General features: G+C 40.9%; 1 protein-coding gene across 2 annotated transcripts in view; it reads right to left on the minus strand.

The window, feature by feature from the left end:
• LOC148015695 (dihydrolipoyllysine-residue acetyltransferase component 2 of pyruvate dehydrogenase complex, mitochondrial-like) overlaps nt 1-17,734 on the minus strand; it is a 67,134-nt gene extending 49,400 nt beyond the window's left edge. Inside the window, exon 1 of one of the 2 annotated variants that reach the window (XM_087665715.1) lies at nt 17,472-17,734. The gene's annotated coding sequence lies outside the window, so the exon portion shown is untranslated. The remainder of the gene's footprint in view (nt 1-17,471) is intronic. The other variant, XM_087665713.1, reaches the window with a different exon arrangement.
• Nucleotides 17,735-24,934: the final 7,200 nt, after the last annotated feature.

Here is a 24,934-nt window from a genome sequence, read left to right on the forward strand (position 1 = left end):
AGGAGAAACCTATATTTGTGTGACTTGTGAATATCTACTATAAATCACATTTGCATTGTGACTCTACCCCTTTTGCTCGATTTGTCCTCATTAGCTCGGCCCAACTTATTCGTGCGCGGTCTACCTGATGTGTTTGAACTTACACTCATAACTTATGAAGGTGCAAGCATTGAGGGTTGAGTAATCAAAGGCTAAATGTTGATAGGCTACATAGGTTCGTACAAGTGTAGTGGCAAAGTATCTAGTTGCCTTTAGCATCAAACATTCAACCTTCAAGAGCTCTTTGAGTTAAAGCTCCTACCTTTCCCTCTATTACATGCAGGCTATAGCTTCATACTTTTGGGCCTACTATTATCTTTGAACCCCTCATAGCCATTGTGGTAGTCTCCTCCAAAACAATCGACCCCTAAATTCATATGTCGATTCCACTTTTTGATAATTACTAGCAATCACTAAACAATGAGTAACACATGTTGGAAGTTTTGACGCCCGAAATTACTGTGAAAGTGTCAATTTGATGCCCATTAAAAAGGCCAAAGGTGTCAATAAAATTTGATTGAAGCCCAACATTAGGCGTCAAATTTAAAGCCTGCAGCCAGGTATCCATGCTATGATGGGGCAGCCAAGTTATTTTGGTGGAAGCACGATTTTTCATGCTATGGTTGGACAAGGACTGATTACGGGAATGTATAGCACAAATCCTTATGGTATGCAGCAACCAATGCATGGTGTGCAAGGCCCAATGTATTCATGTATGGCTAGAAACATGCAAAACCCTACGTATGGCAGCATTGGCTTGATGCCTGGAGCACAAAGTAGCATATTTGGTACTGCATCTGCACCCCCAAATGCTTATTGGACTCAAGGAATGAATGTTGGTCATGCAAATGCTCTGTTTGGCATTGGTTTTGATGTAAATTCAGCAAAATGCACTTTCTTTTTTTTGCAATAGCCAGTGTATGACAGCTTGGAATAAGCTAGATGCTAAAGAATGTTGTGGCTGATGCACTTTCACATAAGCCACAAATTTCAACCGTCAGCATGGTTTATCACACTGAGTTGGATACCATGAAAGAGCAATAAGTTGCTGATCCTAGTGTCAATTTTTGGCCTAGACCAATTTATTTGCCACTAATGTCAATGGGTGACATTAGAGACTAGACATTAATTAATTAACTAATGTCAATGGGTAACATTAGAGACTAGACATTAATTAATTAACTAATGCTGGTCTAAAGGCTAATAACTACTCAAAGATACTCTGAAGACAAATTAGTCTAGCCACTTTAATTATTGACTAGTAGGTCTATTTTTCTCGGCACTAGAATAATTATTAAATTAATTCTCAAAATCAATATTTTGAAACTTAATTTAATAAGCTAGATAATACTAAAAATTTGGATTAGAAGGTTGTCACTTCGCAAAACTTACCTATACAAGTGAAAAAAATATTTTTAGAGGCTAGTGGAAGTCTATTCCAACCATTGTGAAGGAGGCTGTTAGAGAGCAAGGAGATGTTGCTGATGTGATTTGCAGCAACCAAGGACTAGTCTTGTAGCAAGTGACAGTTGTTTGGAGCCCTCTAGGTATAGGTGACAATAGCCCAAGATCCTAGTGTAGGTGACAATACACAAGAGAGGGCAACAATCTTTTTGGTGGTCCTAAGCTACAGATGACAACTTCCATGGCTATTTGAGCAAGGCAACAATAATTTTTCAGCCTTTCTCACAATCAAACTCTAAAATTTCTCTCTCTATAACATTCTCTCCCATCTCAGTAAAATCCAGTCATTGGAGTCATGAGAGGTGAAGATTTTGATTATTCTCTGCTATAAACCTTAACTTGCAGCAAAAATTAGGGTTTGACAACCACCTCGAGATGTGTGCTCTGAATTGAGGGCCTAAGACTTGAATTCTAGCACCTGAAATTTCAAGGAGATTCAAGAGGCCAACCAACCAATATCAATTCAAGGCTGAATTTGTCTTTTTGAAAATCCCTAAGCAAACTGTTTTGAAGGCTTGCTAGTCAATTTTGACAATAAGAGGCACTTGGATTAGCGGAGGAGATTAAAGAATCTCAATTATACTCCATCTATTTACAATAAAAGCTAAAGAAATACCACAAGGAGCACCAGTTTTGGCCCAAACATGCTATCCATTGTCCAAGATTAAAGTGATAAAGTATGCATTTTCAATTTATATGAATTTTATACTTGTTGTAATTGTTTATTAATCAAGTCATTACCACCCTCTCCAAGGAGGAAGGCTCTTTTCAAGGTTCTGTTGCAAGGACACCATCAAATCCCTTGACTTGGTGGGCTCGAGGCACCTTATTGAAGGTCAAAATCTTTGCTCTAGTGTTAACATTGTATTCAATTGAGCATTACAACAAGAATGTCTTCAAATAGTAAGATGAGATTATGCAGGGATGATGCCTCTCAATCTGAAATTTTCACAAAGTATTGGGTAAAATGCATTGCCTGATCTTGGACAAGGCACGTAACATGGACAACAAGCTAATAATCTTGGTTTAGATCAAAATGTGGATCCTTCTAGGTCTTTAGAAGCTAATGGTTTGCAAGAGGGAGAGAAATTTGATGACCAATTGAAATATCAACTAAGGGCAATAGCTGAAATGTTTGTGTAATTGGCAAATGATCCTTAGTTCATGAGCTTTTTGAACCCCTTGAGGGAGGGCAGCAAAGGCAAAAAAAGGGAATTGTCTTCAAGTGCTTCGAGATAGCAAGATGCATTGAAGGAAGAGCCAATACAACAACATGATGTTCCAAATGTGCGTGGTGAGCATAAGAAAATGATGAGATCGGGAAGGTAAACAAGAGGTGGGCTATCACTTCATTGATGAAGTGTGTGTCTTGGTCACTTACTAGTTCAATGGGGTAGTGGAATTGTGAGATCATCTACTCCTAAAGGAACTTGGTTGTGGTCCTAGTGTCATTTCTCCTAGTGGCTCATGCTTCTGTCCACTTTGTGAGGTAGTTTGTGTGGCGGCTAAGATATACTTGCCTTGCAAGTATTGTGTTGCAGGACTAATCGGCCCAATAAAGTCAATCCCCCATTTTTTGAATGTAGTGGAGCACTTGATGCATATGCAAGGCCAACTTGGAAGTGCCAATCCAATGCTTTTTGGACAACAAGGTATGCATGCAATAATGGAGCAGCCAAGGTACTTTGGTGGTAGCACTAGTTTCCATGCTATGGTGGATCAAGGACCACCAACGAGGATGTATAGCACAACTCCTTATGGTATGCAACAACCAATGCATGGTCCGCAAGGCCTAATGTATTTGCATATGGCTAGTATGTATAGCCATGTTGGCATGATGTTCGGGCATAAAGTGGCAAGTTTGGCAATGCATACATGCAACCCACTATGTTTGGGACTCATGCTATTAATGTTGGTCATGCAAATGCTTGATGCAATGCTGGTCATGAGAAAAAATGTCGCTAGTAATGCCTGCATGAGGAAAAATGCAGCTAGTAATATATGCAATGTATGGGAAAATGTATCTTGGTATGGCTGGTAGTATGCAAATTCCCATTTACAATCACATTGCAATGGTCCAAACTATACAAACAAGAATGTTTTCTAATGCTTTGGTGCTTCTAGCATGTCAAGCATGCATGAGGAGCTAGTCAACTAGATACAAGGTTTCATGTTGGTTAAGATAGACTTGTAGCAATGTGAAAGTACAAAGGATCTCTATGCTTTAGAGAGACGAAGGCCTAGAATCTAGCAGAGGTTTCAAGGCAAGTGAAGTTAGAGGTAAAGTTTCCATATGCTTCTTCGTGAAGTTTTAGTATTGTTGTAACTATGATCGATGCAATGGATGGAGGAGGGTGACCTGGCAAATCATCCTCAGTTATGCACTTTACCTACATGTGTTTCAATTAGAGCCGACGGATCGGGCTCATTCAAGCTCAGCAAAGCATAGAAGATCCACAGTAATTGCCTAATGCTCAATGGAGAGGTTGCATCTCCACTTCCCTAGTGATGGACAGCTCGATTATGTAGTGGATCTCGAGTGTACTTGGTTTGCATACAGGGTATTGTATGCTAACAATATTTCCGCCATTGGGATCACTATTCAGTGTACTAATCATTGTGAGTTGGTATGCATATGGTATGGTTTACACCTAGGCTCTGAAACTACACAGCTGCAAGGCTATTAGCATGTATGAAATAATGGAATGTACATTTTGATATGATGTATATTTCCAAGGCATGTATGGGATACATGGATGGTATGCAATGTACATTTGCAAGTGATGCAAGAGAAGTAAAATTGCATAAGTTACATGTGGTGTGCAATTGATGTATACTATCATGTGGTATATCATTGCTATGAGGTGTTATTTATGCTCAATTCATGCATTACGCTGCCTTGGTGGATAAAATAGTGTTGGTTTTTGGCATGTGGATGCATCCCTTATGGTTCTAATAGCGGTTATGATTCGTGTGTGTGGATTGTAACTGGTTTAAGTGACTAAAATTTCACATGCACAGGGCATGAGCATGGTTAAGCAATAGGTGCATATGTTTGACTATGATGCCAGCATGTGTTTTCAGTAGTGGCAAGGGATACTTTGGCACATTGCAATGGCATCAAGGACGATTGGAAGAATTTCAAGAGGGTGGTCTGTCACAAGGACGTGAAATTTTATTGCTTTGCTTAACATTTGAGAGTTAATCAAATGTATTAATGTGACTTGCGCATGTGAGATACAAGTTAATTTTCACGGTGTGGGACCCAAGACCACGAAATATCAATTGATATCAAAGGCAAAAGTTGTAATAAGTTATGTTTGATAGATACTAGGTAGTATCCAGAGTCGAATTTTGGCCTAGACTAATTCATTTACCACTAATGTCAATGGTGAATTTAAAGACTAGGCATTAATTAATTAATTAATGCTAGTCTAAGGGTTGATAACTACTCAAGGATACTTGGAAGACAAAATTGGCCCAATCAATTTACTTATTAGTTGGTGGGATTATTTTTATTGGCACTACTGAAACTAGTCTTTCTTCTATGGATGGGTGGTAATTCCTTGATTACAATGTAGTTACAATAGCAACATTTATTACAAAACTGAAAAATGCAAATTAACTCACAATCTTGGACAATGGACACCTTGTTGACTCCAAAACCAGCGCCGCTTTCGGTATTTCTTTAACTTAATTAAAAAAGAAGTTGATGTACAATGGGATTTTTCTAATCCCTTTCGATATTTCAACTCCCCTTGCTATCCAAAATGACCAACAAGTCTTCAATCTGATTTGCCCCTTGATTCGCGTAGTCAATTGGTCTTCATCTGCTTTAATGGAGATGGAAAATGCCCCAAATTCATTGAGTTGTTGGTCGCTCCACTTGAATTTGATTGAAAACAGCTTCAGCCTTGTTAAATTCAAGTTTTGGAGCTTCCAGTTTCTAGCGTACTTTCCAAGGCTGCTATTAAATCCTAATTTTTGCTCGCAAATTAGGGTTTATAGCAAAGAAATCTGAAATTTCTCAGCCTCAACACTGTAATCTTCGAGGCAAGGCTAGAAAGGCTAGGAGATGAGAGAGAATGCTGAGGAGAGAGCAAATTCAAACTTTCTTCGCGAAGAACTAAAGAAAATTGTCATTTATTGTTGTTGCCTATCTCAACAGCCTGCGAATACTGTTGCCTGCTGCAAATTGCTATTCTCCTGCCCCTAGCTACCTCAAAAGGTCCTCCAATGGTTGCAAATTAGACCAACAGCATCTCCTCCTTCTCTCTTATAAGCTAAATGCACTAAAATGCCTCTCTCCAACCTCTCAAAACGTTTTTCAATCCTCCATGGGCATTTTTGACAAGTGGCAACCTTTCCAAATGGTTTTTCTGGCATTATCCATAATTAAATATTAATTAATTTTTAGTCTTTAAATATTAAAATTAATCTAATAATTATTTTGATGCCCAAAATATAATCTAACTAACTAATAATTAAATTGGCCAGGTAACTTTCATTCTCGAATGTCTCTGTGTCATCTTTGACTACCAGATTGGCACTAGGCACCATTAAACGCCACTTCTCTAGTGTCACTAACTGAGACTTATAGCCAAATGATGACCTAGGCTAACAACTAGCACCAAACACCACCAAGTACCTGTGCAGCATAACTTATAGCAACTTTTGCCTTTGATATCCCATGATTTCCTCGCGTACCGAGCCAACATAACATAACATAAGACTCACAAAGAATCTCAAAAACATTGTCAAATTATTCTCTCTTACATGCTGAATGCATTAAAATTGACATTAGGCACCATTAAACGCTACTTCTCTAGTGTCACTAATTGACACTTATAGCCAAATGATGACCTAGGCCAACAACTAGCACCAAACACCACCAAGTACCTGTGCAGCATAACTTATAGCAACTTTTGCCTTTGACATCCCATGATTTCCTCGCGTCCCGAGCCAGCATAACATAGCATAAGACTCACAAAGAATCTCAAAAACATTGTCAAATTATTCTCTCTTGCATGCTGAATGCATTAAAATGCCTCGCTCCAACCCCTAAAGACGTTTTTCAGTCTTCATGGACATTTTTGAGAAGTGGCAACCTTTCCAAATGGTTTTTCTAGCATTATCCATATTTAAATATTAATTTTTAGCTTTTATATATTAAAAATTAATCTAATAATTATTTCAATGCCTAGAAAAATAATCTAACTCACCAATAATTAAATTGGCTAGGTAACTTCTGTTGCCGAGTATCTCTGCACCATCTTTGACTATCAAATTGGCGTTAGGTACCATTAAACGCCACTTCTCTAGTATCAACAATACCTAACACTTATGGCCAGCTGATAACCTAGGCCAACAACTAGCACCAAATACCACATGTGCAGCATAACTTATAACAACTTTTGCTTTTTACATCCTGTGATTTCCTCGAGTCCCGAGCTCGTAAATTTACTCTAACTGCAGTTACACCTCACATGTGTAACATTTACTTAACCATGTGATTAAAAATTAATCCACATGTTTAGTAAGGTTTCAAAAATATATGTCCTCATAATAACTAGAATAATAATATTTTGAAATTAATTTAATAATTTAGATCATGTTGAAAATTTGATTTAGAAGGTTGCCATTTGGCAAAGTGGCCTACTCAAGTAGGAAAAACATTTTTGGGGGCCGGTGGAAGTCTATTCCATGCGTTGTGAGAGGGAAGAAGGCTATTAGAGAGCAAAGAGATGCTGGTGATGTAATTTTAGCCAGTAGAGATTAGTCCTAGAGCAAGTGACAACAGTTTGAAGCCCTCTCGGTGCAAGTGACAACAGCCCAAGCTCTTTCTGGTGCACCTACTAGCATACAAGAGGGAGCAGTAGCCTTTTTGGTGGTCCTAATTTATAGGTGACAACTTCCATGGCTTTTTGCAGTTTGAAGCCCCCTCGGTGCAAGTGACAACACCCCAAGGTCTTTCTGGTGCAACTACTAGCATACAAGAGGGAGCAGTAGACTTTTTAGTGGTCCTAATTTATAGGTGACAACTTCCATGGCTTTTTGAGCAAGGCAGTAGCAGTTTTTCTGCCTTTCTTGCAATAAGACACTGAAATTTCTCTCTGCAACATTCTCTCTCATCCTACGGCCATCTCTCAAGTAATCTCTGTAAAATCTAGCCATTTGAGTCATCAGAGATGGAGAGTTTGGTTAATCTCTACTATGAACCCTAGCTTACAGCTGACATGAGGATTGGACAGTCGCTTCAAAATGCATGCTCAAAATTGAGGACCTAGGACTTAAATTCCAACACCTAAAATTAAAGAATTTCAAGGAGATTCAAGAGGCCAACCAACCAATATCAAATTTAAGCTAAATTTGTTCTTCAAGGAGCAGGGTAAAGTCCAATCCCCAAGCAAACCAAGGGGTAAATTGATTTGAAAGCTTGCTAATCAGTTTTGACAACAAGAGGCACTTGGATTAGCGGAGGAGATCGAAGAATCTCAGATGCACTCCATCCATTTGCAATAAAAGCTAAAGAAATACCACAAGGAGCACTAGTTTTGGGGCCAATACCCTCTCCATTGTCCAAGATTAAAGTGTACATGACATCCAACGAGGTAGCACCTCCCAACTATTTTGGTATACTAACATGTTGCTAGGATACCCACACTTGACCTAGTCGATTTCCTTACTTCTTCCAAAGCATAAAACAGATGGACTACACTAAGTCTTGCAATGAGTTTTATATCCAAGGAAGCAAAGGCAAGAAATAAGAGATCGTACTTATCATAATTGTTTGTGCAACTTTCACTCGCACATGTAGAGGCCAACGCTAGGATTTTCAATACATTGTTAGCAAATTAGTTACTCCGTATGTAAGTTTGGTGTGTTTCAATGAGCTGCATATTTTCAAATTCTTTTTCTATGTGGACCACTGGGCACTAGACATTTTGCCCTATTTTATGAGTAATCGGTCATTTTGACTGATTGACTTTATTTATGGACCCATATGCTAACCAACATGATCCTATTTGTTGACTCTTTATAGCTAGGCTCCCTTCTCAATTGTATTTGTCAGCATACTTTGTTACTTGTTGCCTGTAGGTCTATTGGAGAGAGGAATCGCTGCCAATGCCCACTCAATTGGTGACTCACAATTGTATTTGATTGTCTCATGACTTGGTATATGGATATCATTTCCTGAGTATTCTTCTAAGTTCTCTCTTTGCACTATTTCTTTCCTCTCTTCTCTCTTGTGTTGTTTAGCAATCATAGCAATTTCACACACTTTGATCATTACAATCCAATCACAACAGTTTCACACACTTTGATCATTATGCCCACTTCTCTCTTATGTTGTGCAGTCCAATCATGGCAATTTCACACATTTTGATAACTGCACCCACAACTGACATACATAAACTTATCATGAGCACATGAAGATATCCAATCCAGCAAAGCAAGAGAAGCCACATCCACCCCGATAGGATAACCAAAGTGTTAGGTTTTCTCTCCTCAAGAAACAAACCCTCCCTATCAACCCAAAGCATGCAAATCACTCTCTATACAAGTTACAACTAATCAAGTGGGTTTCCATGCATTGATATACAAGATCAATCTAAGACCAAACAAGCTCCAAACAACCATTGCCCTATCCAAATTCGACCTCTCAACCTTGAGAAACATAAATGAATTATCGACGCAAGATTACTCCAAACGTTTAGCTCCACTTAGAAGAGCCAATCCAGTTATCTCACCATCAACAATCAACTTATGCAACAAGAATAGCATCAGATGAGTCAATAGGACAAACACAAGGGGACTAAAAGGGTATCCCTAACAAAGAGGACAAGATACAGACATCTCTTCAATCAAGTCCCCCCTCCCAATTTAGGGCTATGCATGCCACTACATCAGTGCTCTCTCTCTCTCTCTCTCTCTCTCTCTCTCTCTCTCTCTCTCTCTCTCTCTCTCTCTCTCTCTCTCTCTCTCCATTGAACATCCTCTCTTTCCAAAACATGTTCTCTCTTCAACATGTTCTCTCACCTCAAAATTAAAATCTTCTCTTCTCTGTATCAAAACCATTAGAAATTTGAAGAAATAAAACTTTCAATGATTACAAATATGCATAAAAGCCCTCCACGACTACCCTACCAACACCATGTAGTGGCTGGCAACTCCTCGAGCCTCAATTACCAACACACGTCCAAGAAACTTATGTCAAAATCCCTTGCACCATCCCGAGCACAAGTACCACACATGAACAGCTTTTCGTTGTACCCATTGTTAAGAAATCTATTCATTAAGTTTATTACTTTTCCTTATTTCCTTCTGGTTTCACACTTATAGCCCCAAAAAAGAACTGGGTGCGCACATTCTAGGGCGCCACCCGAGACACCCCAATGTCAATAAATAGGTCACACATTCCATACCAAAGGCAATATGGCTTGGATATATTGTCCAAGTATGGTATGCCAGTGTGTAAGCTTCTTTCGATACCATTGGAGCAAAATGTGAAATTGAATGTTGATATTGGGGATGAGATAGAAGACACTACTATGCTCAAGAGGATAGTAGGGAGTCTGGTTAACATGACTATCACAAGACCAGATTTGAGTTATGATGTTGGCCTTGTCAGTCAGTTTATGAAAATGCCTAAAAAGCCTCATTTCGATGCAGTTAGTGTTAGCCAGTGTCATTTCCTCGACAATCGGCCAGTCAGCCAGCAGAGCAGTACAGATGCCACGTCAGCAACGCACAATAGCAGGCAGACACGTCAGCACAATACGGCAAGATGCCACGTCACAGGGTTGTGCAGTCGGCCAGTTTTTCTGCACAGTCGGCTGCATTAAATGCAGCCGGCCGCATTAAATGCAACCGACCTGGTGCTGGGAATTCCTATTTTTTGGGCTATTTATAGTCGGTTTTGTGTACACTCCAGCATTCATCATTTCAGATTCTGATCTTGAGATCTGTTGGCTGAGACACACTGTGCTCGGGCTGATGGAGATCGAGGTCATCAAGTTGGAGACATACGCAGATATTTACTCTGTCCCCTTGTGTATTTCTGCACTCTTATACAGCATACTATACCGCAGATTTTCTGCGTTTACACTCTCCTTTTCTCTCTCTCTCCTCTCTCTGTGTTCACTCTCTCTCAGTCTTTGTCCTACACTTCCGCATCACTGCACTCTGACATGGTATCAGAGCGGTGAAGATGGACTGACTGAGGGTTGAACCCATCTGAAGAGGAGATTTCAGCATGACACAAGGCTGCATTTCCAGGATTCGAGGGCGAGCTGGAGAGCTGCGCATCAGATCAAGGCTGAAGCGAGCGTGGGCGTGGGGGAAAGGAGTCTAATCGGTGAATTTGCTACAAATTATTGCTGTTCGAAGGGGAGGAAGGCTGCGTTTGAGGCCTTCCATTGCAGATTTTACCTTTTCATCGCCTCCAGCGGGTGAAGAAGGTTTGGGCAGCGGAGGAATCAGCCCTAGAAGGCTGCGTTTTCACAGTCAAAGGGGGCTGCTTTTTGCGTTTGTGCAGGTATTGCAGGTTAACATGTCTACAAAGACTGATTTGGAGTTCCAAGCGATCATGGACAGGAAGGTGCCCATCCTACCGGCTCTTCCATCATATCAAATGCTTGATTGTGACAATTACCGCATCTAGCAGGTGATGATGTTGACCATTTTAGAGTCTTATGATTTGGCGGAACTGGTGATGGAGGAGATTAGCAGACCCTCAGTGAGGGATGAGTCCAAACACTCTTCCAATGCTCGTGCGGAGTTGACCAAGGCCCAATCTCATTGGGACAAACTGAATGCCAGGATTCGATCTTTTCTGTTTCTGTCTTGCACCACATCTGTGATAGCTCACATCAAGCACTTGACGGTGGCTCGTGAGATATGACTGGAGCTCGACCAGATGTACAACCGGATGATTCTGATAAAGAGGGTTTCTTTGGAGGTGTAGATGCGGACTTTTTCCATGAATAAGTCTTCTTCGCTTTGGGAACACATCAACAAGCTTCGGCAGCTTCAGATGCAGGTTCAAAATGTGAGGAAGACTATTTCCTCTAAAGACATGGCGATCACTTGACTATCCCAATTGCCGCCACAATTCGGTACTTTTTATTCCGCTCTTATTGCTTCAGGGTGAGAGTCGACTCTTCGGTGGGAAGAGTTGGTTCCTATGGTCTTGGACCAGGACGAACAATTGAAGGGACAGAATGCTTCCAAATCGGAGGCATTGGTTGGTCAAGCCTCTCAGAAGAAGGGGAAGGACCAAAAGAAGAAGAAGGAGGACAACAAATCCAAGAAGGACAAGGAGAAGAAATCGACTTGCCATATTTGTGGAAAGACCGGTCACTGAAAGAAGGATTGCCCTGACAAAGAGAAGAAGGATACCAAGAAGAAGGACACGAAGGACTCTGAAGCGGTGGCTGCACCCTCATTAGTTGCTTTTCTACACTTAGCAACAATTGAGGACTCTACACCGAAGACTTCTGATGTTGCGATGACAACTCCCCAAGCTCAAGAGTGGATTGTGGACAGTGGTGCCTCACGACACACGACTCCTTCCGTTGGTGTTGCCCATTTGGGACCTTCGCGTGGGCAAATTCTCATTGGAGACAACTCTTCTATGTCTATTGCTGCACGGGGTGAGATGCAGCTTATTCCAGATGGATGTGGTGATACCCACATCTCTGAGGTGTTGCATGTGCCAGGTTTGGGGTATCATTTACTTTCGGTCCATAAGATTTATGCTCTTGGCCTCTTGGTGGAGTTTGACAGTGATACTGTTCGAGTCCTTGATCATGGATCGAGGAAGGTTCTCTCTATAGGGTATGAGGAGAATGGAGTCTACAAATTAAAGTCTTCTTCAACTCTTACTTCTCTTCTTCTTTCTTCTCAGACACACTCCGAGCTATGGCATGCTCGGTTTGGCCACCTGAACTACAAGTACCTTCGGAAGGCGTCGCGAGGGTCGTTAGTCCAAGGCTTGCCGGACATAGTGGTGAGCCATCAGCCATGTGTCTCCTGCATTCGTGGAAAACTACATCGGAATGCGATTCCCAACAAAGCTTCTAGGCGGTCTACTTCACCCATGGAGCTTGTATCTACGGATCTTTGTGGCCCGACGAGTCCCTGAAGGCGAGCTTGTACTTCATGTTGATTGTAGATGACTACAAGAGGATGACTTGGGCCTATTTCTTGACTTTGAAGTCGAAGGCTTTCTCTCACTTCAAGGATTGGCTTCTCTTTGAGGAGAACCGTTCTGGCCGGCGACTGAAGACCTTGCGTTCAGACAAGGGAGGTGGATTTATGTCTAATGAGTTTGCTCATCTTTGTGCAAATAGGGGCATTCACCAGGAGTTTGCTAACACTAATACTCCCCAAGAGAATGGCATTTTGAAGCGGAAGAACCGAAGTGTGATCGAGATGGCACGCACCATAATGGAGCACCGACAGACACCTCAGTTTTTGTGGGCCGAGGCAGTGGCTACCACAGTTCACATCCTCAATCGATCTCCCACTTTGGCCATTGACAGGATGACACTTTTTGAGGCTTACTTCAGGACTAAGCCCGATGTCTCTTATTTCAGGATCTTTGGGTGTGACACTTATGTGCACATTCCGAAGACACAACGTGATAAGTTCGAGGCGGCTTCCCAACGACAGGTTTTTGTTGGCTATAGCTCCCAGTCCCAAGGTTATCGTTTGTTTGATCCCGTCAAGCGGGATGTCTACACGAGCCGAGATGTGCAATTCATGGAAGTTCCGGCCACAGCAGGGGGTGAGGAGCACCCCGTCCTTGGAGATCCAGGGGAGAGTTGGGCTCCCGAGACAGTTCCTTTGGAGGCCGAGCCTCTTGATGGAGATTCTTCTTCTGATTCAGAGTCTTCTCTTCCACCGGCAACCCCCGAGGAGCTTCCGCCAGTGGATGTTCCTGAGTCTTCAGCAGATGGAGAGCGACGGAGAGAGGTTCGTTCGTCCTCCTCTTTGTTGGGCCCGTGACACACTCCGAGATTCAGGGATCGAGGGAGTCCCTGAGGAGTGGGAACCGCAGGATTGACCGCGGAGGTCACAGCGGAACCAGGCACATTCTTCGGAGCTTGTCTGCTCCAACTATTGTTTGCTGACCCATGTTATGCAGGATCGAGAGCCCACTTCAGTGAAGGAGGCTTTGCAATTTGATCACTGGCGGAAGGCCATGGAAGCCGAGTTGGAGGCTATTGAGAGGAATGGCACTTGGTCTCTTGTGCCTCGTCCCTCTCACAAGAAGGTGATTGGTGTCAAGTGGGTCTTCAAGACCAAGTACCTTAGCGATGGTTCTTTGGATAAGCACAAGGCTCACCTTGTTGCTAAAGGTTTTGCTCAACGCCCAGACATTGATTTCCATGATACTTTTGCCCCCACTGCTCGTATGGCGACTATTCGAGCTGTTCTTGCCTTGGCTGGCCATAGGAGATGGCCTGTTTATTAGTTGGATGTGAAGTCGACCTTTCTTAATGGTGACTTATAGGAGGAGATCTATGTTGAGTAGCCTCCTGGCTTTGGATCCTCGGATGGGAAAGTTTACAGGTTGAAGAAGGCCTTGTATGGCCTCAAGCAGGCTCCGCGTGCATGGAACGAGAAGATTGACTCGTTTCTTCAGTCGAAGTTGGGATATCAGCACTCCAAGGCCGATCCGCAGCTTTATGTGCACACTTCCGAGGTTGGTCATGTGTTGTTTGTGTTATATGTTGATGATTTGATTTTGGCAAGGAATCATGCCCAGAACGTCCAGACCAAGACAGCTTTACATCAGGCATTCGAGATGACGGATTTGGGGCTTCTTCATTTTTTCTTGGATCACGAGATTTATCAATCTCAGAGGGGGATTTTCATCTTTCAGCAAAGATACATTCAAGAGCTCTTGGTGACTTTTGAGATGGAGACTTGTTGGCCCATTACTAGTCCCATGGAACCGAATTGGAAGGCCACTTCACACTCACATTCTCCCGTGATGGATGCTTCCCGCTACCATCAGTTGATTGGATCCCTGATTTGGCTTCTCAACACTCGTGTTGATCTTTGTTTTGTTGTGGATCTTCTGGCAAGGTTCATGACGGCACCCAAACAGGTGCATTGGCAGGTTGTCCTGAAGATTCTTCGGTATTTGAGGGGGACCTCTAACTTAGGGATTTCTTATCCCGCACGTACAGATGCTACAGATCTAGTTCTTGCAGGTCGAGTAACTTGGATTGGGCTGGCGATATGAACTACTGACGGTCTACTACAGGCTACTGTTTTACCTTGGGTACAGGTGATATGTCTTAGAGTAGCAAGAAGTAGCCCACGATAGCCCTTTCTTCTACTAAGGCGGAGTATCGGGCTGCGTCTTCCACCACATGTGAGGTTGTGTGGCTTCGGAGATTGTTGGAGGAGATTGGCTGCCCTCAGCCTCGTCCTACTCTTCTACGGGCGACAATGAGAGTTACATTGTCTTGGTATGGAATCTAGTCTTCCATGTCCGGACGAAGCACATTGAGATCCAGTATCACTTCATTCGGGAAAAGCTTCTGAATGGGACCATTGATGTGAAGAATTGCAAGACGGAAAATAATCTTGCAGATCTGTTTACAAAGGCACTTCCCCAGGCTCTTCTTTGACAGCATTCCAACTCTCTCAGTCTTTTGACCCGTCCAGGATCTGAGAGGGGGTGTTAGCCAATGTCATTTCCTAGACAGTCAGCCAGACGGACAGCATAGCAGTACGGATGCTACGTCAGCAACGTATGGCAGTAGGAAAACACGTCAACACAATATGGCAAGATGCCACATCAACAGGCTTGTGCAGTCAGCCAATTTTTCTGCAGGTAAGGATATACACGTGTTTAGATACACAAATGCGAATTGGGCTTGTAGCATGTTTCATAGAAGATCTACCAATGGATTTATGTTTTCCCTACATTGTCTCTTTATCTGCATGTTTGACAGAAGATCTACCAATGGATTTATGTTTTCCCTGCATTGTCTCTTTATCTGCACGTTGTGTTTTGGAGCAAATCAAATCACCCCACTATCCACATCCTCCTAGCTACATGGTAACTATGAAACACGTTTCACTAACACTAAAACGCTTGAAAATTTTCACTGAAACGCAAAATGCCCTGAGTGAAACGGCTAACTAAAACAAGACTTATAACCAGAAAACAATTGTTTTTTCTTGCTTTTTTGAGAGTTTTTAGACACCCTACATGTATGATAGACATCATTTGTTGACATAAAAGGATTCGCATGGTATAAATGTGTAAGTTGCAACTCATTGTTTATAAAGAAAACTATCTCATCTCATATATATTATTCGACCATTTCACTTGGCATGCCATTTTTGCCAAATTTGGCTGGCCGACATGCCAATTTTGATGCGTTCTTTTTGTGCTACATGTAGCACTTGTGCAGCCTGCTCTCCTCACTTTTGTTTTTCAAGTTGGTGAGAGAGATCCGGCTCGAGGAGATACACCAAAAACCCTTGTACATCTGCCCTTTGCATTTTAGCGTTCATTAACTGTAGATTTCTGTATTCTTCCGTCTCTTTTCTCGCTCCCTCTTCTCTTACGTTCATTGTCTTTCAGTCTTGTCCATATGCTTCCGCATTCGCTACACTCTGACAAGTTTATCACACAGAAACTCCTCGATGCCCACATAGGATTCGGTTCCATGGAGCAATATAAGGGAGGCGAGAAAATGGGTAGCTCTTGTGGAGCCACAAGTGAGCAACACCCTCTATCTCTTGGTGGAGCAAATTGTGGAGCCAAAGGAGTGGAAGGAGTCAAACAGCCACTGTCTCTCAAAGGAGTAGACTATTGAGGGGATGGTACCCAACAGCCACTGTCTCTTGGTGGAGCAAACTACAGAACCATGGGCCATGGAACCCACTAGACCTGAAAATAGATGGGGGAAACCTCCAAAAGGAACTAAGGAAAAGAAATGAACTTAATGAATGGGTTTCTCAATGCCCACCTCCTATAATACATGTCTTCCACATTCACCCCTCTTACTAGTAGCATCCCATACTACCCTGTTCGAGAAAACGAGACTGTTAGCACTTCACCATAAGGGTCTCATGAACAAATGGTGGTTTTGTGCATATCATTGGTTCAGAGATTGGACATCAAACTCAAGTCAAGCCATACAGCCAAACAGCGTCACTTAACCACCCTAGTGTAAGGGCACGTTCGTGCGTGGCTACAAATTGGCCAAAGGCTATGCCAATGCTACATGCACCCATCATAGCTGTCCAAAGATGTAATGCTTGCACATCTCCTATTCATAAAATCTACATGCACTTGAATAGCTTGCAATACTGTCTGAATGTGATGGATGTGTCTCTCTCCATTCACGGCTATCTCTTGTAATAAAGAAAGATACAATGTGCCTCTATCTCTTCGTGGACTACAGCATGCTAAAGGCATTGAAATCTGCATAGTGTGCAGATATGGCATTAAGAATCTGTCCATTCCCTCGTGATCAGAAAGAACTTTATTCCTCGTTGCTCAAAGCAACATAGGCAGATCTAGCACAATCACCTAGGCAGCAGAAAATGTAAGCAAAAGAAACAAATGGGCAAAGTATCTTAAGGCAAGCTGAGAAGATTAAAGAAACAGTTGAAAGTGCGAAGCCACAAAAAAAAAAGGACACGAGGAATTAATAGGTCACAATTGGAGACATTGAACTCAACCTCAACTTCGCAAATCCAGATCAAAGAGAAGATGTATAAAATGTTCAGTAGAAGAGAATAGTCATTGCAAGACGCTGAATACAAGAGTTCGACTAGGCAAACCAGAGCACAATTTGAAAGCCCGACACACCTCTCTCTCTCTCTCTCTCTCTCTCTCTCTCTCTCTCTCTCTCTCGCATCGACGAAAACAAAGGAGATCGACACAATCCTACACATAATCAAAGAATCACAAGATCAAATGTACCTACCTGCTGTGGTGCTCGCCGAGCAAGAAATAGAAATAGAACAGCCGTTGAGAAACAGATGACTCGAGACAAAGCTGCATACAGATTCATGCGCCAATTAGATCGGAGGAGCAACTTAAAGGATCCTCATGCAGCCATGTTGCATGTGTACTACACGCACAGACACGAGCACAGAGAGGGGGAAGGGGGAGGAAGGGAGCGAGGGAGGGAGGAGGGAAGAAGGTGGTATTTGGTTTGTTGTGTCCTTACTGTCAAAAGTCAAAGATGGGGAAAAACGTTTAAAAGGAGAGACACGTGCAGACAGGACATTTACTAGCAATTAATGTGAATGCGAATGTGATGTGATGCATTCGCTATGGTGCCTGCAAGCAAACATCGCAATGCTTGGTACCCCCACGTTGAGAGTGTACTCAATGAACCTACCAATGTCTCAATGGGCCTTGGGCACACATCCCAAAACTTGACTATCTAAGCTCGCGCAAGTCAAATTGCCTGTGACTTGTCTCTAATCATCCTTACTACCTGCTCCCTCAATTGCCTTCATGCAGCTTTGCTCTTATAACTTCTTTTTTTATAATGCATTATTGCCCTCAACCCTATTAAGCACGAGGAAGAAGACCCCAAAGTAATGGAATCAACAGAAGGGAGGAATCGCACACATCTTGATGGCCAAAACCTAACCTTCGTTCAAAGATAGCCCAAGGTTAAATCGAAATAAGTGTGGTGTAGAAACCATAATGTGATCAAATCAATGGTGATGCCCACTCAAAAAAGGGAAGCCAGTGAGGATGTGCATTGGCCTTATGATTGCATTGCACATCTGCTATAGCACAAGATGTTGAGCTAGTGCCATCAAAGGCACCTCTAAGCTCCAACCTAGCTTAATGTTATGCATTGTTTTGCTCTTTTGCAATAGTTAATAGTTTGCAATGTTAAACAGTTTTGCTTGCTTGCATTGGTTAGCCACATTAGCACAATTGATGAAAATTGAGATGAGGCAAATGAGCAATCAAAAGACTATCACCCTCCTTGTGACAATGCCTACAACAAAGTTGCATGCATTGTGGCAAGATTACATGCAAACAAATTCATGTGACGTGGGGAAAGATTGAGATTAAGACCAAGGAATGAGTGGTGGGGTAAGGTATCAAGGGTTGCATGCATGTTGCTCTTGCTACATGCAAGGGAGGGACTACATGATGCATGCATGTTAATACCTAACAACATGATCATATGCATTGAGATATCAATGGCTAGCTACATGCAAGATTTGAATCAAACATTAGAGATATTGCAACTTGCCAAAAGAAAGAATCGTTGCGGATCAAGTAATCCGTGCACCCTACGTTGACTCACCAAAGGGTATTATTTGCAAATTTGGCTTTTATAGTGGCCTACCGTATATAATGAGGGTTACTATAATTGGATTATGGCCTCTCTAGTGGGTCACCTATAAGAAGAGAGGGTTACTATGCTTGCCATTTTGGCAACTTTGGTGGGTTCACACATGAATCAAGAGTGGGTACGTTCCCTCCTCCACTTTATAATTCTTGCACTAACCTTTCTTTGGCTACAAGGCAATGTGACACATTGTGTAGAGTAATTATGCCAAATGATTGGAGGACTTTATTTATCGACGATGTTACATGGGAAATTTTATGATGACTTGTTAGTAAATGTGGCTAAGAAGAGAGCGAACAATGAGAGCATGTCCTCTAAGCATGGCACGATAGTGCCTATGCTTGAGGATGGGGTGGAAAAAGAGACTCCCTCACCCAAAGGTAGCCAATAAATTTATGCTCTTATCGACTCTAAAGTATTATGATATGTTGGATCAATTGTGTATTTGTGCTTATTTTTATACGGATATTCTCTATCTTCATGGAAACGAATCTCGTTTGGGTTGTCTCATCCACTATTATACTAAATTGACTTCATCCATTGTTATATTAAATTCTATCTTGCACATTGGATTTGATCTATTTTGAGAATATTAAATTATAACTTATTGCTGTCTACATTCACTTCAACCATCAAATCAATGTCTACATGCAAACCACTTCAACGTCCATCATAATTCATTGACTAAAATTGCAAATTGGCATCTATGATGGGTTTACATAAGACTCGTGGACTAGCAAAATTAGCATCTAGCCTTTGTTGTGGGTTACCCTCATAAGCAAGGGTTACCAAAATTGCAATTTGGCCTTTTTGGTGGGTTACAAGAAATGCATTTCAGGTACTCTAATGGGTTACTATAGGCAACAAGGTTAGTAGAGTTGCACTATGGCCTCTCTAGTGGATCATTGTAGGCAACAAGGGTTACTATGGTTGCTATTTGGCATCTTTGGTGGGCTCGTACTATAAACAAACAAGAGGAGAGAGAGGTGAAGCAACCAAGAGCACACTCAATGGACACTTGAGCACACATTGAAGTAGGGCTAAAATCTTTTTCTTCTTCCACACACAAGAACTTAGTCTACAACAAGATAAAAGACTAATATGAAAGTACCAAAACATATGTACATGTGATCACTAAGTGTAAACCTGCTAAGGATCAATGAGATGGAACAATAAACGTATCATAATTGAGAGTGGACTACATGGGTATAGTCTAGATGTAGAATAATTGGCATATCCTCCTTGTCTGTCATCTAATACACTAGTAAGTAAAGTCTAGCCACATCACAAAGGCATGTGGTGGATGCTAGCTCATTGAAGCTCGACATCTCAACACTCCCCTTTGAGCTTAGCATGAGCTCATATACTCCAAGTATAGTCCTGAAGTGGTGGAGCTTCTTAGCACCCAAAGCCTCAATGAATATATCTGTAGCCTAATCCAGTGTACTAATTAAACCAAATCAATATCACTTGCTAGAACCTACTCTCGAATGAAGTGGTAATGGATCTCTATGTGTTTGGTTCATGCACGATACACTAGTTCTTAAAGACAACTGAATGCTACTATTATCATAGTAGATGATAATATTATTATCTGCCTACAACCCCGAATCTTCAAGTAGCTTGCATAACCAAGCTACCTCACATGTTGCAACTATAAGCTGTTTCTTGCAACTCCAAGTAACAAAACATAAATCCAATGGAGACCTCCTATCTAAAATAGTAATAGCCTAATCTGTATCTATGTAACCATGCAAGTCCAAGGATACACTTGTTGCATAGAAGAAGGCATAGTCGAGTGTAGACTTGACATAGTGCAATGTCCACGGCAAGGTATCCAAATGTGGATTCCGTGGAAGCTGCAGGAACCGACTCTCCAAATCAAATGTGAAGTTTAGATTTGCCCTAGTGATCGTCAAATACATGAGGCTATCCATAATCTTTCTATACATAGTGACATCTTCAATCACATTACCCTCATGTGCACTAAGCTTAGCATTGATATCCAAAGGTATCAAGATTGGTTTACAATCAACCATACCATACTTTTTCAACATAACCAAAGTGTATTGTCTTTGTGATAGCCATATAACCTCTAGAGTCCGAATTATTTCTATGCCAAGAAAATAGCATAGCTCTCCCAAAACCTTAATTTCAAACTTGGCCTTGGGAAGACTCTTCATATGACCAATCTCTAACTCGCTATCACCCACAATAATCAAGTCATCTGTATATATAGTGATGACCATAATACCAACATCACTCTCACATATAAAGTGAGTGATTGGCTTGTACTTTGCAGAATCTAATGCTAACAAGATATTTCTGCTATCCTATCATGCCATGCCTTGGGTACTTGCTTTAGCCTATATAAGGCCTTGTGAAGCTTGCATACATAATAAGGATAACTCTCATCCACATAACCAAGTGGCTACTCAATTTAAACATCTTATTGCAACTCCCCATGCAATAAGGCATTTTTAACATCCATTTGATGCATGATCCAACCCTTTGATGCAACCATTGTTATGATAGCCCTCACAATAGCCATTTTGGATATTAGAGCAAAAGTCTCCTTATAAATCAATATCATGAGTTTACACATACCTATTAGCGACTAGCCTTGCCTTATAGCACAACTAATCTATCAGACTTATGCTTTACTTTGAAAACCAATCTGTAGCCAATAGCTTTATTGCCTTTAGGTAAAGGCACAAAATCCCATGTGTCATTTGCCTTAAGTGCAGCCATTTCTTCATCCATAGCATTATCCCAATGCTCGTTACCCACTTCATCCTCAAAACCAACAGGCTCTATATCTTGCACAACATTAGCCATTCATGCATAGTGATGAGCTATGTCAATTGCTACATGGGCTTTCTTACTCTTGTTGACTTGTATGGACATGGATCACTTCTAGATGCCTTAGTATCATCTTGTGCCTTCCTCACACCAAGTATCTTAATAGACAAAATCCCAAACTTTTCATCTAAGATTTGGTCAAAACCATACGAATCCACATCAACGTGAGAGAAACCAAATGATACATCAATCATAATAGGTGTGTCCCTGACCTTTTCCTTACCTTTCCTTGATACTTGTGATATATTTGGTGGAGTGACTTGTGACCATAATCTACCACTCCAAGGTCTATCAACAAACCCATGACTAGGAGACTCATGTGGCCAACTCAATGTCTATGATTGTTGACCTGTTTTTTACATAGCCACACTCTCATGCACATCAATCCCAATTGTATCATGCACATTACTTTACCAACACTGCTCCTTTCATCAAAGACAACATCCTTTTTAACTCTTAACTCACATGTAATAGGGTTGTAGCACGTATATTCATTCTGCTCAAGAGAATATTTCACAAATACTCTTTTTTTTGCTATGGGATCCAATTTACTGTGCAACTAATCAAGAATATGTACATAACTAATACACCCAAATACTTTCATATGGCACAACTTTGGCTTTTTACCTATATTCTTCTCCTCATGTGTTGTACCATGTACAGTAGCCATAGGTGTCAATGTTCATAATGTATATAGCAATAACAATTGCTTCAGCCCAATAGTGAGGCAAGTCTCTTTCAAACATCAATGTTGGAGCCACCTCGATAATATATATTTTTTCCCACTTAACAACTCCATTTTGCTACATAGTGCACCTACATGTAAACTGCCTTTGAATACCTTTTTTTTTTTTGCAAAAATTTAGAAAAAACATTGGAGAAATATTCCCCCCTCAATCAAATCTTAGGTTTTTTATTATCAACTTTGTTCTCCTTCCTAACCAAAACTTGAAAGTTTTTAAAGCGAGTAAACACCTCACTTTTTTCATGCATAAAATAAAGCTATACTTTTTTAGTATGATCATCATCAATGAAAGAGACATAATACTTACAACCATTCATAGTTGCAGTCTTTGTAAGGCCCCACACATCAGAATGTATCAACTTAAGTGGCTTCTTGCATATATGCTTTTCATGTGGAAATGCATGCCTTGAATGCTTTCCAATTGACATGCTACATATACTTTATGCATCCCATCAACTATAAACTTTGGTGAGCCAACCACAATTTGTTTTGATTGCATATTTTTCAAATGTCATGCATTTATGATCAATATGCTTATGCCAAAATTCAATGTAGCCACAACACTTAAACCTTGTGCAAACATAGCAATATCTATTTCTGGCAAACCTACATCAAGAGTAAATAAACTACTGGTACACTTTACCTTTTGCAATCAACCTACAATCATTTCCAAGGTCCTCTATATAACAACATCAGATGTGAACTAAACTTGCAATCCCTATTCCGTCATCTAACCGACAAAAAGTAAGTTCTCAGTTATGTTTGGTACATGGAGTACATTAATCAAGTACTTTGTTTTACTATTCTACATACTCAAGGGAACATTTCCAATGCGAGTAACAGGATGGCCTATATATCATCCCCTATCTCCACATAGTCTGGAAACTCTAAATAATGCATTTCTCGAAACCACTCTTCACGAGAAGTCATGTGGTTAGAGGCACACGAGTCTACATAGCATACATTATTCTCAGAGGAACCATCAATAGCCATAGTATTCATAAAATGCTGCATGACAAAAAGCTACATACTTCTATCAACATTGTTTTTATTAGTGGAAGCATAATTACATTACACCTTTTCTCCATTTCTAATTTCAACCTTCTTTTTGAAATAATTACTCAAGAAATATGGCTTTTCTTATCCCAATGCTAGCATTCTCTATTATCACTATATTTCTGATGTTGTCTATTAAACCTTGTAACTTACCCTCTTTGGCTCCCCCTTTCTTAAGACTATCCTCCTCTATTTTGTTGTGCACTATAACTTTGACCATGACCACCACCTTGGCCTTGACCATTACCTCTACCTATGCTATTAGAGTAAAACACATATTTAAACTTGTATTTACTTTGAAAAGAAGAGGAATCCAAGCCAAAGTCCTTCTCCTCAAGTATCAGCATAGAAATCAATTTAACAAAGTTAGGGATATCCTCCCTAGTATTCATAGATGACCCGAAGCGTTTGTAATCATCCAAGTCTATCTAAACATGCTCTCCCAACATCATCATCATCAACTATTACATTGATAGATCCAAGAGCTTCCACCATACTCTTGATGTTTAATGCATAGTCATTGATGAAAAAATTATATTGATGGACAAATCCCCTAATTTAACTTGATTTAGCTTTGACTTCAGCTGTAGCTTTCTGAACTTTGTGTCTACCTTAAATAATCTTACCAAATTCTTCCAAGCAATAGTGGGGGTTACACATTCTTGTAAATGCCCATCATACTATATGTGACACTCACAAATAGCCAATACATAACTTTACTCAGTGTATATTCCCGATCCTTCTTAGCCTTTATTTGTTCTATAGTAGCATTTCATCGAGGCACACTAGGTGCCATCGACATGGCTCCTTTAATGTAGTTCCAAATGTCTTTGCTCTCCAAGAAATTTGTCATCTTGAATTTCTATGCGGGTAATTATTATTGACAATCTGGTTAAAATTATTAGGCATTTTGATAAGACGAGCAACTTTGCAAAACCTACAATTTGCAACCAAGCCAATACTAGGTACACTAGAATCAAAACATGTAGTCTTTTTCACTAGCTACACAATAAGGACTGCAATCTGCAATTTGTATGTAGATACCATCTATGTTTGCAATCGAGAAAACACCTGAAACCTTACAAATCCAAAATCAGTAACCTTTATACCTGTAGACGGCACAATCGAATCACTAGTATATCTGAAAACTACTTTCTATGAGCTTGCAGGACAAACATGGATGTTAAAGCAACATCATATGCCAAAAATTATTGCGAATGAGCCCTAAATACATTGCTCTTTAAGCTCACCAAGTTTCCCTGAAATTAGAGATTGCACCCCCACCAACTTCAAGAGCCTCCTGCTTATATTCTAAGGCAAATCAAACAAGATGAAATAGCTTCTTACCCATTGGTTGTTTGATTGCTTTCACCCTCTGATGCCTTCACCTTAGCCATTGATT

The sequence above is a fragment of the Lygodium microphyllum genome, chromosome 24 (genome assembly GCF_053477565.2).
Source record: "Lygodium microphyllum isolate KBCC chromosome 24, Lygodium_microphyllum_v1.1.10, whole genome shotgun sequence".
NCBI classification, from domain to species: Eukaryota; Viridiplantae; Streptophyta; class Polypodiopsida; order Schizaeales; family Lygodiaceae; genus Lygodium; species Lygodium microphyllum.